The sequence below is a fragment of the Chaetodon trifascialis genome, chromosome 2 (genome assembly GCF_039877785.1).
Source record: "Chaetodon trifascialis isolate fChaTrf1 chromosome 2, fChaTrf1.hap1, whole genome shotgun sequence".
NCBI lineage: Eukaryota > Metazoa > Chordata > Actinopteri > Chaetodontiformes > Chaetodontidae > Chaetodon > Chaetodon trifascialis.
The window spans coordinates 31,605,155-31,620,303 of NC_092057.1; the positions used below are offsets into that span (position 1 = coordinate 31,605,155).

The following is a 15,149-nucleotide window of genomic DNA, read 5'->3' on the forward strand; positions in this document are numbered from 1 at the left end:
TAAAAGCCCTCTTTGATGCATTGCGTGGGCAGGTGGCCGGGAAACACCACGAATGCATCGACAAGCTCAGTCAGGGCCCCCGCGACTTTATGAATAGCTCTACATACTGTGTTTTTCCCGAGGTTTTCGGCATCGCCAACAGAATACATAAAAGTACCTATGAATGAATGAATCAATCCATGATTTACTTAAACAAATAATGGATTAATGGCATTTTATCTGTGGCTTGCTTGTAACCCATCCAACGAGGGTTTTAAAGACATCATAATAATTACAAACATCAATAAGAAATATATTACCTGTGGCAAAAAACCTCAGTGCAATGCATACTGTCTGCGGGACTGTCAGCGCGTGGTTGCGGTGCGTTACATTACTGATGTAAGGCTCCAGCAGCTGACAGATGTATTGTAACCCCTCTCCTGAAAACCTGTACCTTTTGTACAGTGATTGTTCAGACAATTCGAACGGATTACAGCCATCTCTAAATATTCTCTCGCGCCTGAGTACTCTTCGCACAAGCTGTGCACCATGATCCACCGGGTTCTCATAAAACGGACAGGCCATTTTCCAAGAGAAATGATTGGTCAGTAGGTGGGGCTTTTATACCTGCTGAGCTCTTATCCTGAACTTATCCTGCTCCGGAGCAGGTTAGGTGTTCAGCATAGGTTACCAGGCAACGTAGCCCGATAGAAAGTAAGCCACCTTTATGGTACCAAAAAGGCAGGGTTAAGCCTGAAGTTATCTCGCTAAACCGTAATCCAGCTTTATGGTACAGGCCTCAGGTCCTTCTTTCATCTTGCACAACAAGGAACACAACGCAGAAAATACAAGGGATAATGGACGTGCATTCAATCAGACATGAACTGCTAAAGACAATGCACGCCCGTTACACAAGGCTGGAGGATTCACTGACCAACCTGAAAAATTGATCAGTCTTTGAAAAAGTGAGACATGGATTTTTTATATTCTTTAAATGGCATACTGATAAATCTTTCAGAATGAAGTTTTATCTATTCCGTAGTATATGTATTTGTCTGTGCAGTCATGTATATTCTGAATCTCTTCAACAATGTCCTTAATAGCAGATTCAACTAGACAAATTCCCCTCAGCTGGAAATTTGGAGAGTGATACAGTGTGCAAACGCTGGGCCGTGCGCGTGGCTATTAGCACAGCAGCCCGATATCAAAAGTCAAACCCGTTCATAGGGCCCAATTTCAGCATCAGCGACAATGCTAAGCTGACATTAGCATGTCAAAAAACACATTGAAAAGGTCTCAAACACCCTTAGAATGCCTTTACCAATCATTTTAACGTATGTTAGCATGTTAGCATTAGCATGCTAACATTAGCATGTCAAATAACACATTAAAAACATCTGAACCACCATTAGAATGCAATGAACATTCATTTTAATGTATGTTAGCATGTTAGCATTAGCGTGTTAGCATTGTGGCTAATGCTAACAGACCAACATCACTCATTACCTCACTAACACATGCAACTCACCAGTAGTAGGCTAGGTTGTGGCTGGTTAGCAAGCCACTGCATAGCTGCAGCTGAAGCTATGTATGTATGTGTATGTGGGAGAGTAGTGCTCACAGAAGTACTGAGGCTCAGAGGTTGCCACAGCAATTTGAGGTGGCCTGATCCATGATGTCATCCACTCACACACAGGTGCACACACACAGACACCTGCTATCAGGGCAGCAGACACTTATGCATTCAGATGGAGAAAAGGCAATTGTCTGCCTCTGCATTGGTCTGACATTTGGGCTTTTGCTGACAAAACGGTAGCTCCTATCAGAACAAAACACAGACCGTCATCATTATCAGGACTTCCCGAACGGTTCGGTGTGATTTCAGTGTTTCTGAAGTCGATATTTTGCAGACGCTTGCGAGTTTAAAACGGGGGTCCGGTCTGCTTCTCTCAGAAAATCTTTGTATTGGAGTCAATGAGGAGCACAGACAGACGTGGCCGCATTTGGAGGCTGCTAATTCAAATTCTGTAAGCCCCTCAGAGTTTTTAAGCACATTGTGAGAGACAGAACAAATTTGTCTACAAACTTGTAAAAAATCATGAGTGTAGACGGTAAATTGGGGCTAGGAGGAGTATGGAAAGAGACAAAATCTAGAGTTTTTTCCAGCTCTCTCCCACTCTGGCAGTTGCTCCCTCCCGAACATTCTGTGCAATACACACTGTGACGGCCTGCCCCTCTGCCTGCTGATTGGCTGTTTTTCTTCCTGGTTGGCAGTGGTGGGCAGGTCGTCAGCCCAACTGGCCTCACCTGTGAGCAGAGTACAAAGGGTTTGCAAACCCTGCACTCTCTCTCTTTTGCTGCTTCCAGGCTGGTAACCTGGTTTCAGGCTCCCACCTGCCAGGTGGGACCAGGGTATGTTTTCCTCCTGCATGCAACACTTGCACTCAGCCCATTTCACGCACCTACACTCATTGCATACATGACTGGTTTACATTTATCCATACGCATACCTTTTTGGTTTAGTTTGACCTAATTTCAATTTTCATGGTTTACAAGTTAATTTACATTTCTATGGTTTACTAATAAATTACATTTTTATTTTGGTACATCATGTGTGGACTCCCTTTTTTGCCACTAACTGGCCCGGTTTGTGACAACACCCATTATAATCTCCAGTGGTCGCCATGGTGACGAGCCCTTTCGGCTCTGTGAGGGTCTGAGAAACGTCTGAATTTGGCCTCTGCGCACCCTCCGAACAAACGCTTCTAACGCCAACACTGAAACTCCTATTGCCGAAATTTCTTCACCATCAGAGTCACAAGGCTTTGCTGTACAAGCTGATCACTTTCTTTTTCCACTGACCTCAAAAATGCTGATTTTAGAGCGAGTTAAAAAATGGCTGGCTTCTGTCTCTCCCATTTTTGATTTGTATTGGACCTTATGGGCGAGGTCAGAGGCGCTGTCCTCGCTCAGAGGCTGAGAACTCAAAAACCGTAAGTCCTATCGCTTTGCCAGGCACATCGTGAGAATCAGCGCAAGCGGCACTACAACTCTGGAAATGTATGTAGAGTGAAATTTGTGCTTTGGAGGAGCATGGAAAGCCGAAAGTTTCACACAATTTTCAGAGCTTCTCTCCACTCTGGCAGTTAATCCCCTCCGCTCTAGCGCGAACATTCCGTGCAATACACACCCATTATAAACTCACAATTTCTCCCACAACGCTCACGGTCATTGAACGGCGACTGCTCAAAAACTCTACGACCTATCAAAACGAGAATTACTACATCAATCGACGAGACTTGTGTTTACGTTTTAAAGTTGGAATGGCGCCTCTACGTGAAAGTATGCCGGAGCAGTAGCCCTTTGAAAAAGGGGGAGATTTTGTTGCATTTTTCGGCTTGTCCTATTCATTTCTTATGGGATTTTTTTCGTATTCTGTAGAGAAAAATAATAGCACACCATTCCCGATCGAGCCGCACGTTTTGATATATAATTCGCCTGGGTGCTCTCAAAACTGTAGGACTAGTAGCGAATCGAAATTTGTACGGAAGAAGAATAAGAAGAAGAAGAACAAGCGCACAGAAGAACAATAGTGTTCAGTGCTTAGCACTGTACCACTAATTAAATTTTCAATTCAATTGTATTTGTTTTGCAACAAATCACAACAAAAGTTGTCTCAGGACACTTTTCATGTAGAACTGGTACAGGGCAAGCTCTTTTATCTACAGAGACCCAACAATCCCTCATGAGCAAGCACATGGCGACAGCGGCAAGGAAAACTTTCTTTTAACAGCCAGAAACCTCAGGCAGAACCAGACTCTGGGTGGGCGGCCATCTGCCTTGACCGGCTGGGTGAGATAGGGAGAGATCACAAAAGAAAAGATCACAGCCTCACGTTTGTGGTCGTTCCTGAGGGACACGAGTCACTGCTAGGTGACAAAGCATGTGAAAGTCTAGGTCTGGTAAAGACAGTGTACCAAATCAACAGTAATGTACCAAACAGTATGGAGTCAATTGTGAACCAGTATCCTGACATCTTTAAAGGGTTTGGTGTCTTACCATTCACCTACAACATACAGCTAAAAGAGGATGCACAGCCTGTTGTTCATGCTCCCAGGCAGGTTTCAGCACCGCTACGAGACAAGCTGAAGCAGGAACTTGACAGAATGGCGTCACTGGGAGTTATAAAGAAAGTGGAGGAGTCCACAGAATGGGTTAACTCTATGGTGCGTGTCAAGAAACAGACTGGTAATCTACGTGTGTGCATGGATCCAAAAGACCTTAATGCTAACATAAAGAGAGAGCATTACCAGATTCCTACCAGGGATGAAATAACAAGTGAAATGGCTTGTGCAAAGTTCTTCAGTAAATTGGATGCATCACAGGGATTTTGGCAGCTGAAGCTGCATGAAGATGGCACAAAGTACTGTACATTCAATACACCTTTTGGTCATTACTCCTTTTAGAGGATGCCTTTTGGAATCTTCTCTGCGCCTGAGATCTTTCACAGGACCATGGAGCACATAATAGAAGGCATCGATGGAGTTAGGGTGTACTCGGATGACATCGTGCTTTGGGGGTCCACGCTCAAACAGTACAATGAGAGACTCACTGGAGTGTTGCAACGCATCCAAAAGTATGGACTAAAGCTCAACCGAGCAAAATGTCAGTTTGGTGTGACTGAAATCACGTTTCTGGGAGACAAGCTGTCTGCAGCATGTGTGGAACCAAGGACAAGGACAAAGTGAAAGCAATATTGGAGATGCCACACCCTGAAGATAAGAAAGGTGTGTTGAGAGTGCTGGGATTGATTAATTTCATTGGCAAATTCATTCCAAACCTGACATCAACAACAGTGCGCCTGAGACAGTTGCATGATGGAAGTGAGTTCAAGTGGACAGAAAATCACAAAAAAAGAGTGGTCACAGCTGAAGACTACACTCACCACGGAGCCAGTGCTGGCGTACTTTGACTCATCCAGAAAGACAAAGATATCCACTGACTCATCAACGGGATTGGAGCTGTGTTACTACAAGCTGATGACTGACTGTAATGAGATCCCCCGCGATGATGTCATCGGCGCAGGGCCAACTCGTAACGCCCCTAAGCTCCATTTGCGGAAACTACCTGCACTCGCTCAATCAGTCCACCAGGAGGAGCAGTCATTATAATTGGTTACCGTGTCAGCTTTGCTGAGTCGTTCATTAGATCTGCACATAGCCTCCACTGCTGTAAGAAAAACTGCTTGTCTAGTAGAGCACCCTGTGCAGTTTTTTAAATATAATTATGCTTAATCATCCACATTATTGTAGTGCTCGTTCACAAACTTGGATCTGCTCATCTGCCAATCCTGCCTTTTCCTCCACATCTCTCTCCACCTTTGGAGAGGCTCCCAGCGCATCTCCGCGTGCCGAGTGATTTGTGCCCAGAAAATTAATCATGAATAACAGAAGTTGTGCATCGCGTTTTTCTAGCATTCTGAACTGCTAAACAGTTAAATGTTTAATACTCTGCCTGATTCGCGGAGCCACTCTGCTTTTCAGTTGGTGGGTTTCCTGTTTGCAGCGCATTTTAGATTTGCGGGTCGCTATTTGATGCAGTTACCAGCAATACGCAGAGTCCTGTATGTGTGTGTACTGTATATTACTGGACAGAAATCATTTACAGTGCGCTGAAGAGGGAGGGACGAGAGGATGAAATGCCAATTTCAGCCTGTGATCTGTTAATGTCTGACTGAACAGCCTCATGGAAGTGATATTTTACAGTTCTACATATTTTAATCTAATGAAATTCGTTAAAACAAGTCACTTGGTGCTTTCTAAGCAATGTCATTGAGCTGAAAGGTTCCAGATTTCGTTCGCCTTCACAGGCGGCTGCGGAGTGCAGCAACCGGCTCGCACTGAAATCAGTATCATGAGTATTTCTCAGATGATGATTTCTGTATCTATCTAATCCGTGGCATGCAATATTTCACCCCGATTTTGGATAAAGTATAAATCCAATTGTTTCATATTTTGAAGTATTTCCACACAAAGCTGGTGGCAGACAGCACGTTATGCACGTAAATAAATAAATATAAAGGCGACTAGTAAATTGACATTAGACATTGAAAAGTTTGTGATCCTTCTCTAGGCTGTGATATTTCGTTGATTTTTCAGTAAAAAATGCATTCTTGATGTGCTTCTGAGTACAAAGAAGATGCACATGATTTAAAACGCTTCACACTTAGACATCAGAAGCAAACACAGTTTTGCATCACAGAAGTTTACATTTCAGCGGTCGTGGCCAAATCTCTTGTTAACTTATTAAGCTCTTCCGCACAGTGTGACATCTATTTTAATTATTAGAGAGCTGCTCTAATGGCTACTGATAGACAGTCCATCCTATTCTATAAACTGTTGGTGGTTTGTGAACTTCACTGCATTTGTGCATTTGAAGCGATTAACTCCCGGCACATTTCAGAGCTGAGTAAACCTGTAGTTTCACTGACACATCGCACATCATCACCACGGGCGTCATAATGTTCTCCTGTCTGTCACTCTGTCAGGCATGCGTAGTGTCGAGCCGGCCGCGTTGTTGGCTGAAAAGTCATTATTTGCATTACAGTGTATCCTTTGTTCTAACTCAATGGATGGTCGCCAGCCAAACAGGCTCCCAGCCCCCACTGTCCCACAGACTAGCTATGGCCAGTAAAATAGGTGGAGGGCTGAGGGGAGCGCGTACCTCCAGTAATTAAAAATCAATTTGTGCCACAGATATTAATATTGTGTCGCTGGCTACTTTATAGACTTCACTAAATGTTTCCATTACACTTAATTACATTTATGGATAAGCCAACTTTCCCACCTCCCTCATGCATCAAAATGTATATTATCAGTCCGACCAGGAAATCTTGCAATCGCAAAAATTAGCGCATATTCAATAAATACTAATATGAATGTCTACTGGCCGCTTCCTGGTCTATTTTTGCCGAGAGCTGCGCTGATTTCGTAACTTTGAGCTGATGCTTCTCATTCTCAAGTTAAAACTTTTTCTTTTCTTTTTTTTAAGATGGGAACTGAATCTTTTCAACTGGTTCTGTAATGTGAAGTATGGTTATTATCATATAGGAAGTGATTATATACAACTTTTTTACATGAGTTTGTTTTTTTTGATCGCAACAATCTCAACGCAACTCTCTCAACTCAACTTTATTTATAAAGCACTTTAAAAAACAACCACAGCTGTGACAAAGTGCTGCACATAGGAACATAAATAAATAAATAAAATGAATAAACCTAAAATGTAAGACAAACAATAAAAACAATAGACACAATAAAACAGGAGCAAAGTCTCAAGCTTGGTCGAAAGCCAAGGAATAAAAATGTGTTTTAAGACGAGTTTTAAAAATGGACAATGAGGGGGCCTGTCTAATGCACAAAGGTAGGTCGTTCCATAGTCTTGGGGCAGCGACAGAAAAGGCACGATCCCCTCTGAGCTTCAACTTTGACCTCAGTACCTCCAGGAGCAGCTGATCAGCTGACCTGAGGCACCGAGCAGGAGCGTAAAGATGAAGCAGCTCAGAGAGGTAAGGCGGGGCGAGACCATTTAAAGATTTAAAAACAAATAAAAGAATCTTAAAGTGAACTCTAAAATGCACAGGCAGCCAGTGGAGGGAGGCCAGGATGGGCATTATGTGTTCCCTCTTACGTGTTCCAGTCAGGAGACAAGCAGCAGCGTTCTGGACCAACTGAAGACGTGAGAGGGAAGACTGGCTGACTCCAAAATAAAGGGCGTTACAGTAATCCAGCCGAGAGGTAACAAAGGCATGGATCACTGTTTCAAAGTGCTGACTTTGGAGAATAGGCTTCACCTTTGCCAATTGCCTGAGATGGAAGAAGCTCGATTTGACCACTGCACTTATCTGACGGTCCAATTTAAAATCACCGTCCATCTTAAAACCCAGGTTTGAGAGTGTTGGCTTCACATATAGAGCCAAGGGGCCCAAATCAACAGGGGGGGTTTCACAGGGGCCACCGGGTCCAAACATCAACACCTCCGTTTTATTTTCATTGGAATTTAAAAAGTTCAGGGCCATCCAGGCTTTGATGTCGTCAAGACATAACAGAAGTTGTTTAATAGAGAAAGCATGTTTTTTCTTCAGTGGCACATATATCTGACTGTCATCAGCATAACAGTGGAAGGAGATGCCATGTTTTCTCAGAATGGAACCCAGGGGAAATAAATACAATGAAAAGAGCAGGGGGCCTAAAACTGAGCCCTGTGGAACCTCATACAGTAGAGGAGCAGAGGAAGATTCAGAACCAGCAATGTTCACACACATAGTTCTGTCTGCCAGATATGACTTAAACCATTCCAGTGCACTACCACAAATGCCCACTAGATGCTGCAGCCGAGATACTAAAATATTGTGGTCCACTGTGTCAAAGGCAGCAGTTAGGTCCAGCAAGACAAGAATCACATAGTCACCTGAATCACTAGCCAGGAGGATGTCTTTGAAGACCCTGAGTAACGCTGATTCTGTGCTATGTAGAGTTTTAAAACCAGACTGGAAGACCTCAGGAATATCATGTTCATCCAGAAAACACTTCAGCTGAGCGCAGACAACTTTCTCTAAGATTTTTGAAATAAAAGGCAGCTTGGAGATGGGCCTGAAATTAGCCACTATCGCAGGGTCAAGACCAGGTTTCTTCAGCAGGGGTTGCACTACCGCGTGTTTAAAACTTCTGGGGACAACACCAGAAGACAAACTGCTGTTAATAATGGTAAGGACCAACTGCCCTATACTGGGGAAAACCTCTTTAAAGAAATGAGGAGGGACAGCATCGTGAGGGGAGCCTAATGGCTTAATATGGCTGACCAGATCCTCTAAATATGACAGAGTCACAGGTTCAAACTTATCAAACACAGCCGGGCAGGGAACAGACACAGAGGGGTCAGATGCAGGAGCTGAGATGAGAGCCCTTGTGCTAACAACTTTATCGATGAAAAAGTGCTGGAAGTTATTGCACAATTCAGGGGATGCTTCAATACCAACAGACTGTGGGGCATTTAAAACAGAGTCGATGGTTTTGAATTACACATGTGGGTTATGGCGATTGCACACAATGATGTCTGACAGGTGTTCTCTTTTGGTCTCTTTGACAATGTTCTGGTACTGGCGCCAGCAGTCCTTTAAGATTTGAAGTGAGACCCGCAGCTTGTCCTTCTTCCACCTGCGTTCAGCTTTACGGCACTCCCGTCTAGCTGCACGAGTCCTGTCATTTAACCAAGGCTCAGGTTTAGCTTTAGGCTGCCTAGTTTTTAATGGAGACACAGAGTCCAGAATGGCTTTACAGGAGGAGTGAAACCAAGAACTGAGCTCCTCTGTATCAGGGGGAGTCGAGTCAGAAGGAACACAGAGCTGGTCAAAAGCAGCAGAGAACTGACTGGCAGTGAGAGGGTTAAGAACCCGACAGCGCCGAGCAGGAGCGCCAGATTTGACAGCAGCACAGGAGAAACCTGCATCAAATAACACAGGCCATATGGTCAGAGAACACACTGTCACAGACCGCCAGGTTAAACACAGACACCCCGTGAGACAGAACCAGGTCTAATGTATGTCCGTGTTCGTGTGTGGGACCAGACACACACTGTACCAGATTAAAAGAGTCAATAAGGCTGAAAAAGTCCTTCACCAGCGGCTTATCCGGACAGCACACATGTATGTTGAAATCCCCAACAAACAGTACACGGTCATAGTTGGGCATGATTCCAGCCAGAAAATCAGAAAACTCATTCAGGAAGTCCTTGTTGTATTTGGGGGGTCGGTAGATGACGGCGCACTGCACCGGGTCGAAGCGACCCACCTCAAATAAAGTCACTTCAAAGCTGGAGAATGAAGATGAAACAGTGCCCTGCTTACATTTAAAGCTGTTTTTATAAACAGTCGCTGTTCCTCCTCCACGGCCCAATGTCCGCGGGGAGTTAAAGTAAGAGCAGCCAGCGGGTAAAAGCTCAACAAGAGCGCTGCACTCACCACCACCGATCCAGGTCTCCGTCACACAGAGGAAGTCCAAGCCACGGGAGCCGAAGAAATCCCTCAGGATGAACGTCTTGTTTGCCAGTGATCTGGCGTTCACCAGGCCAATCCTGGCAGGAGACGGGGCCTGTGGTTCGGCGGACCGGGGAGCCCGGAGCAGCATCCTCAAGTTCCGGAGGTTCACCCCGCGCTGGTGGAGCCGAGGAGAGCAGGGGCGGCGGGGCCGGAGTCCCTCATCCAGACCGGCAACAGGTACCAGGTAGGCGTTGACGGGGTCCAGGAAGCGCCGGGACACAACGAAAGGGAGGAATAATCCATGTCCTGTCTGGGAGATGGAAGAAGGCAGTGCCAGGCAGACCTTTAGCTTCACCAGATGGCCGCTGCATTTACCGCAGCGACAGAGACGCTTCCGCCGGGCAGGTAAGGCCGAGGCCCAGAGCAGATGAGTCGGGATCCCCGACAGGAGCGGGGGCAAGGTTTTTTGCCCACCATAGTCAAACACACTTAGATCCACGACATTATGCCGAAGATCCAGGAGAGACTGGCGATCGTACACCAGCAGAGACTTGGTCTGTAGAGTGCCAAGGACTAGAAACACCAAAAACACACACCAAAGAGAGAGCGAGAGACTAGCAGCCACACACACCGGTGCCATCTTCCCACCAACAATCACAAAAAAAGTCATGCAGTATATTGTAAGAGAAAAACTTAGGAATTTCCTGTTTGCAAATCGAAAATATACATTAAAACAGGCTGATGGAAACACACATTTATGACTTTTTTAAGACTTTGTGCGAGAAATATTTTTCTAAGTTGATTTAAATAATCAACGTAAAATAGTTGAGTAACTGTGACTGCCTAACTACAAATAAGCCTACTAAAGCAGATGAATATAGTGGAGTAAAAATCTTTGCCCTTGAGATGTGTTCCTGTGAGGGACACGCCATCTCCTGGTGACACCCTGCAATTGAATGAAGAGGCGTGTTTATAGTGGGCTGGGAGCCGGCTGGGAGCTGGATGGCCTCTGGCTGGGAGGGGAATTTTGAGGCTGCTGCATCTGTAAGCACATTGTGCTTGCTGACATGCTCTCCCGAGCCACAACACATAGTGAGAGCTGCACAGAGACTGATGTAAACCTTCATGTGAGCCTGATCTCTGAATCTCTACCAGTATCTGACATGAAATCCAAGCAGATCACAGCTGAAACAGTGAAAGACACATGCCTGCAGAAGGTCATCAAAAATCTGAATGATGGCTGGCCTAAAGGAGAATGCCAACAGTACTATAACATCAGAGCAGAGCTGAGTGTTGTTAACGGGCTTCTGCTCAGAAAGAACAGAGTTGTCATTCCTCAGTCACTGAGACCTGAGATGCTAAAAAGACCTGTACACCTCCAGGACCCTGAGGCGTGCAGGTAAGATTGTGGCTGATCACTCCCACCCCAGACACAAACTCTTCAAGACACTCCCACACTCCCCTCTGGCAGCAGGAGGCTGCAGTCCATCAGGACCAAAATCTCAAGCCACATTTTTTTCACATCTGCTGTCAGCCTTATCATCACCCTTCAACCTTGGATTCACACCTGTTTTTTTTTTTTTTTTCACATGAGAAAATCTGTTGAAATCTGACATATATAAGTCCCTCCAGTCCGGTGATGTCCAGTGAAAACAATTCATGAGTTAGATGTACATCGCCCTCTCTCCCCTCCCAAGTCAGTGAATTAAGAGTTTATTCCATCCAAATCAGAGTTAGCAATGATTCATGGAACTATGAAAAAGCAAACCAAGAAGGTTTTGGTGAGTTTTATTTTGTATTTGTATGAAGTGTGTGTTTTATGATAATAAAGTTACTGTTTCTGTAAATGGAGTCTGGTGGCTTTGGCATGAGCAACACAACAGCTGTTTCTGGTTTAACAAAATGGATCTTACTCTAAATCAAAAAGGTACCATATTTTCCGGACTGTAAGTCGCTCCAGAGGATAAGTCGTATCAGTCAAAATCAGTCAAAAAATGCATCACGAAGAGGAAAGCCCAGGGCTCTCAAGTCTCATGCATTGGGCGTGAGACACACGCATTTCAACCCATTAACACGCTCACACGCCACACCTTCGATTTGTAAATACTAATAATTAAGACAAATAATAAATTACAAATAATGAATTAAATTAATAATAAATTATCGGGATAACGCTCACCAATTTTTTATAGCAGTGGAACAGGTAGAGGAATTAGTGATGTGTCGGTCACAAATTTATGTCATATATTAGATCAGAGCCCCCGAACACGAACAGACATTCAACAGACACATCTGGCTGAATAGGTGTCTGGTATGTTAACATAAAACATTAACAGATAATTAGCTACAAAATAGCATAAACATAACATACCTGGGAGGCAGAATATGCTAAATTAACATAACAAGCCAGCGAGGCCAACAAGCAAGTTCACCAAGCTCCGATCTTATTCCACGTCTCTGAATCCATTGAAATCTTCATCCTCAGTGTCGCTCCTGCACAACTCCACCAACTCTGGTGGAAGATGAAGCGCCGTCTCCTCTTCTGCAAGGATGTCATCAGATTCTGCATCAGTTCCACTTATTCCGGCCTTTCTGAATCCCAACCGGATGGTTTTGGTTGTCACTGAAGTCCATGCTTTGTCGATCCACCCAAGGACTTGCTGGAAAGTTGCATGGCGCATCCTCCCCATTGCCGTGAAGCTGTGCTCTCCATCCACCATCCACACCTCCAACAGCGACGCAAGGCTGCCTTAAAGCTCCAGTTCACAGAGATGTCGAGTGGCTGGAGAACTTTGGTTAAGCCTCCAGGGATAATGGCTGCAGTACTCTCATTCAATACTGAATAAACTGCTGTCTCCATTGGTCACTTGGACACAAAAAAGGGTCCATAGTCAGACAATAAGTGACCTGTATTCCTCCTGTTTGACCATGACACTGGATTCTTCCAGGATGCATGGACCTGCATAACTGCACTGACACTTTCATTGGTTGAAAATATCATGTAGGTCAAGCTTAAAAAAGTGCATAAGTCAACAACACAGTATAGGACACAATAATAATTGTTTATTTTGTCGGTATATATAGGTATGTTAATTTTGTAGATGTTTATGTTGGATAATATGGAAGTGGGCGTATTGTTTTTCCCTATTGTGGTCATAATACACAATAATAGATATTTGAATGGTTTGAGGGCTGCACGGTGGCGCAGCAGGTAGTGCGCGTGCCTCACAGCAAGAAGGTTGCCAGTTCGATCCCCGGGTCAGGCAGGGCCTTTCTGTGTGAAGTTTGCATGTTCTTCCCGTGCATGCGTGGGTTCTCTCCGGGTACTCTGGCTTCCTCCCACAGACCAAAAACATGCTCATTAGGTTAATTGATGACTCTAAATTGTCCCTAGGTGTGAGTGTGAGTGTGAGTGTGAGTGTGAATGTTTGTTTGTCCTTGCATGTGGCCCTGCAATCGGCTGGCGACCGGTTCAGGGTGTACCCCGCCTCTCGCCCATTGTAGCTGGGATAGGCTTCAGCCCCCCGCAACCCCGAAAGGGATAGGCGGTATAGATAATGGATGGATGAATGGTTTGAACCTATGTGTTTTTTAGAAGGAATATTGGAACTTAATTTGCAGCCAAATGTACTGCTGCTTCTTTATCTTTCGATTGTTTTTGCCTTCTTACCTACCCACAAGATAACATCTTGGGATGTACACATACTACCTTGAAGCGGCAGTTACACAGATGTACGCAGTTACTCTGTGTACAATGATGCAGCTAAAAAACAGGACAGTGGACTGTAAATCTTTAAAAAATATCACAAATATGGAGTTTCATTTTTAAGGAGGATCAGTAATTTCCTGAAACAGCAGGTCCATGATAGTATTGTGAGACAATGGACGCCTGGCCCACCTTCCAGAAAATAGCATATAATGTCAATGATTATTATGTGAAATTTATTGACAGATATCTAAAATCAGCATCAGGAGCAAAAAAAAAACAAACAAAAAAAAACATAACCCATACTTCTGACTGTGGTCAGTTTAGCTCTGCTTTAAGGACCCCTTTGCCCCTTGGGCTATTAGTCCTGTCTTGAGTAGGCATTCATTAATGAGCTGGCCACTGTAGTTTTTAGCAAGTCTTCACAGGACTTTGCTATGACAGGAATATATAATGCATTTGTTTGATGTTCTATAGTAAGTATTTTCTCGTCATGGGCGTAGCAGACGCAGGATACATGGGGGACATGTCCCCCGCACTTCCCGTATCTGTGCCCTCTGCCCCCCGCACTTTTTACAGCCATTACAACCACTTAATTCAAATTAACATGTTGAAAAGTGTTTTTCTGAGCCGCCTTTAAACGCATCATGAGTAGACAAGCTAAAAGGTATCGGCAAACAAACACCGCTGCCGTGTGCCTTCAGAGACAGAGGTTGTACTTCATTCAAACATGTTCAGCAAACCAGCCAAGAGGCAAAAAACTTTAGACAGTTTTTTCCAAACAAACCGTGTAAGTTGAGTAATTCAGTGTTTTCATTTGGCACTTAATTAACTGGCTACTCACCCTGTGGATGCCCCAGGGTCATTCTATGTCAACTCAACCAGAGTTTGGCAGCTTTACATTTTAGATTTTGACTTTGATGGTATATCATTTTTAAAGAACCAAAGTCAGTTCCCTGGTGCTGTGCTGTTTGTGGTTATGTGGTTCTTTGTGGTCTGTGGTCTAAGGAGAGGTGCAATTGAATGCAAGAGGATGATAAATCACTCAATAGACCTCTGAACAATTTGCACCCCCCCACTTCTAAAATGATGGCTACGCCCCTGTTCCTAGTACACCATCAAGACTGACTTAGCCATGCAAAAGGTATGCCTGTCTGTCTGTCAGTCTGTCTGTCATTTTGGTCCAGGCTGAAATATCTCAACAACTACTTAATGGACTGCCATGGAATTTTGTGAAGACATTCATTGTTCCCAGGGGGTTGAATCCTACTGACATTTAATGCCATGAACAGGAATTAAAACAAAACAAACAAACAAAACAAAACAAGTTTTCACTTGTTTTGTTTTGTGTTTATATGATAGAATGGCACAAAATGTTGCAGAGACATTCAGGATTCCCACGAGACATATACTGCTATGTTTTGATGA

The 15,149-nt window shown here is 44.3% G+C and overlaps 1 protein-coding gene across 4 annotated transcripts in view; it reads right to left on the minus strand.

Annotated features, from left to right (window-relative positions):
- LOC139347667 (glutamate receptor 2-like) overlaps positions 1-15,149 on the minus strand; it is a 236,651-nt gene that overhangs the window by 220,385 nt on the left and 1,117 nt on the right. The window lies entirely within an intron of this gene.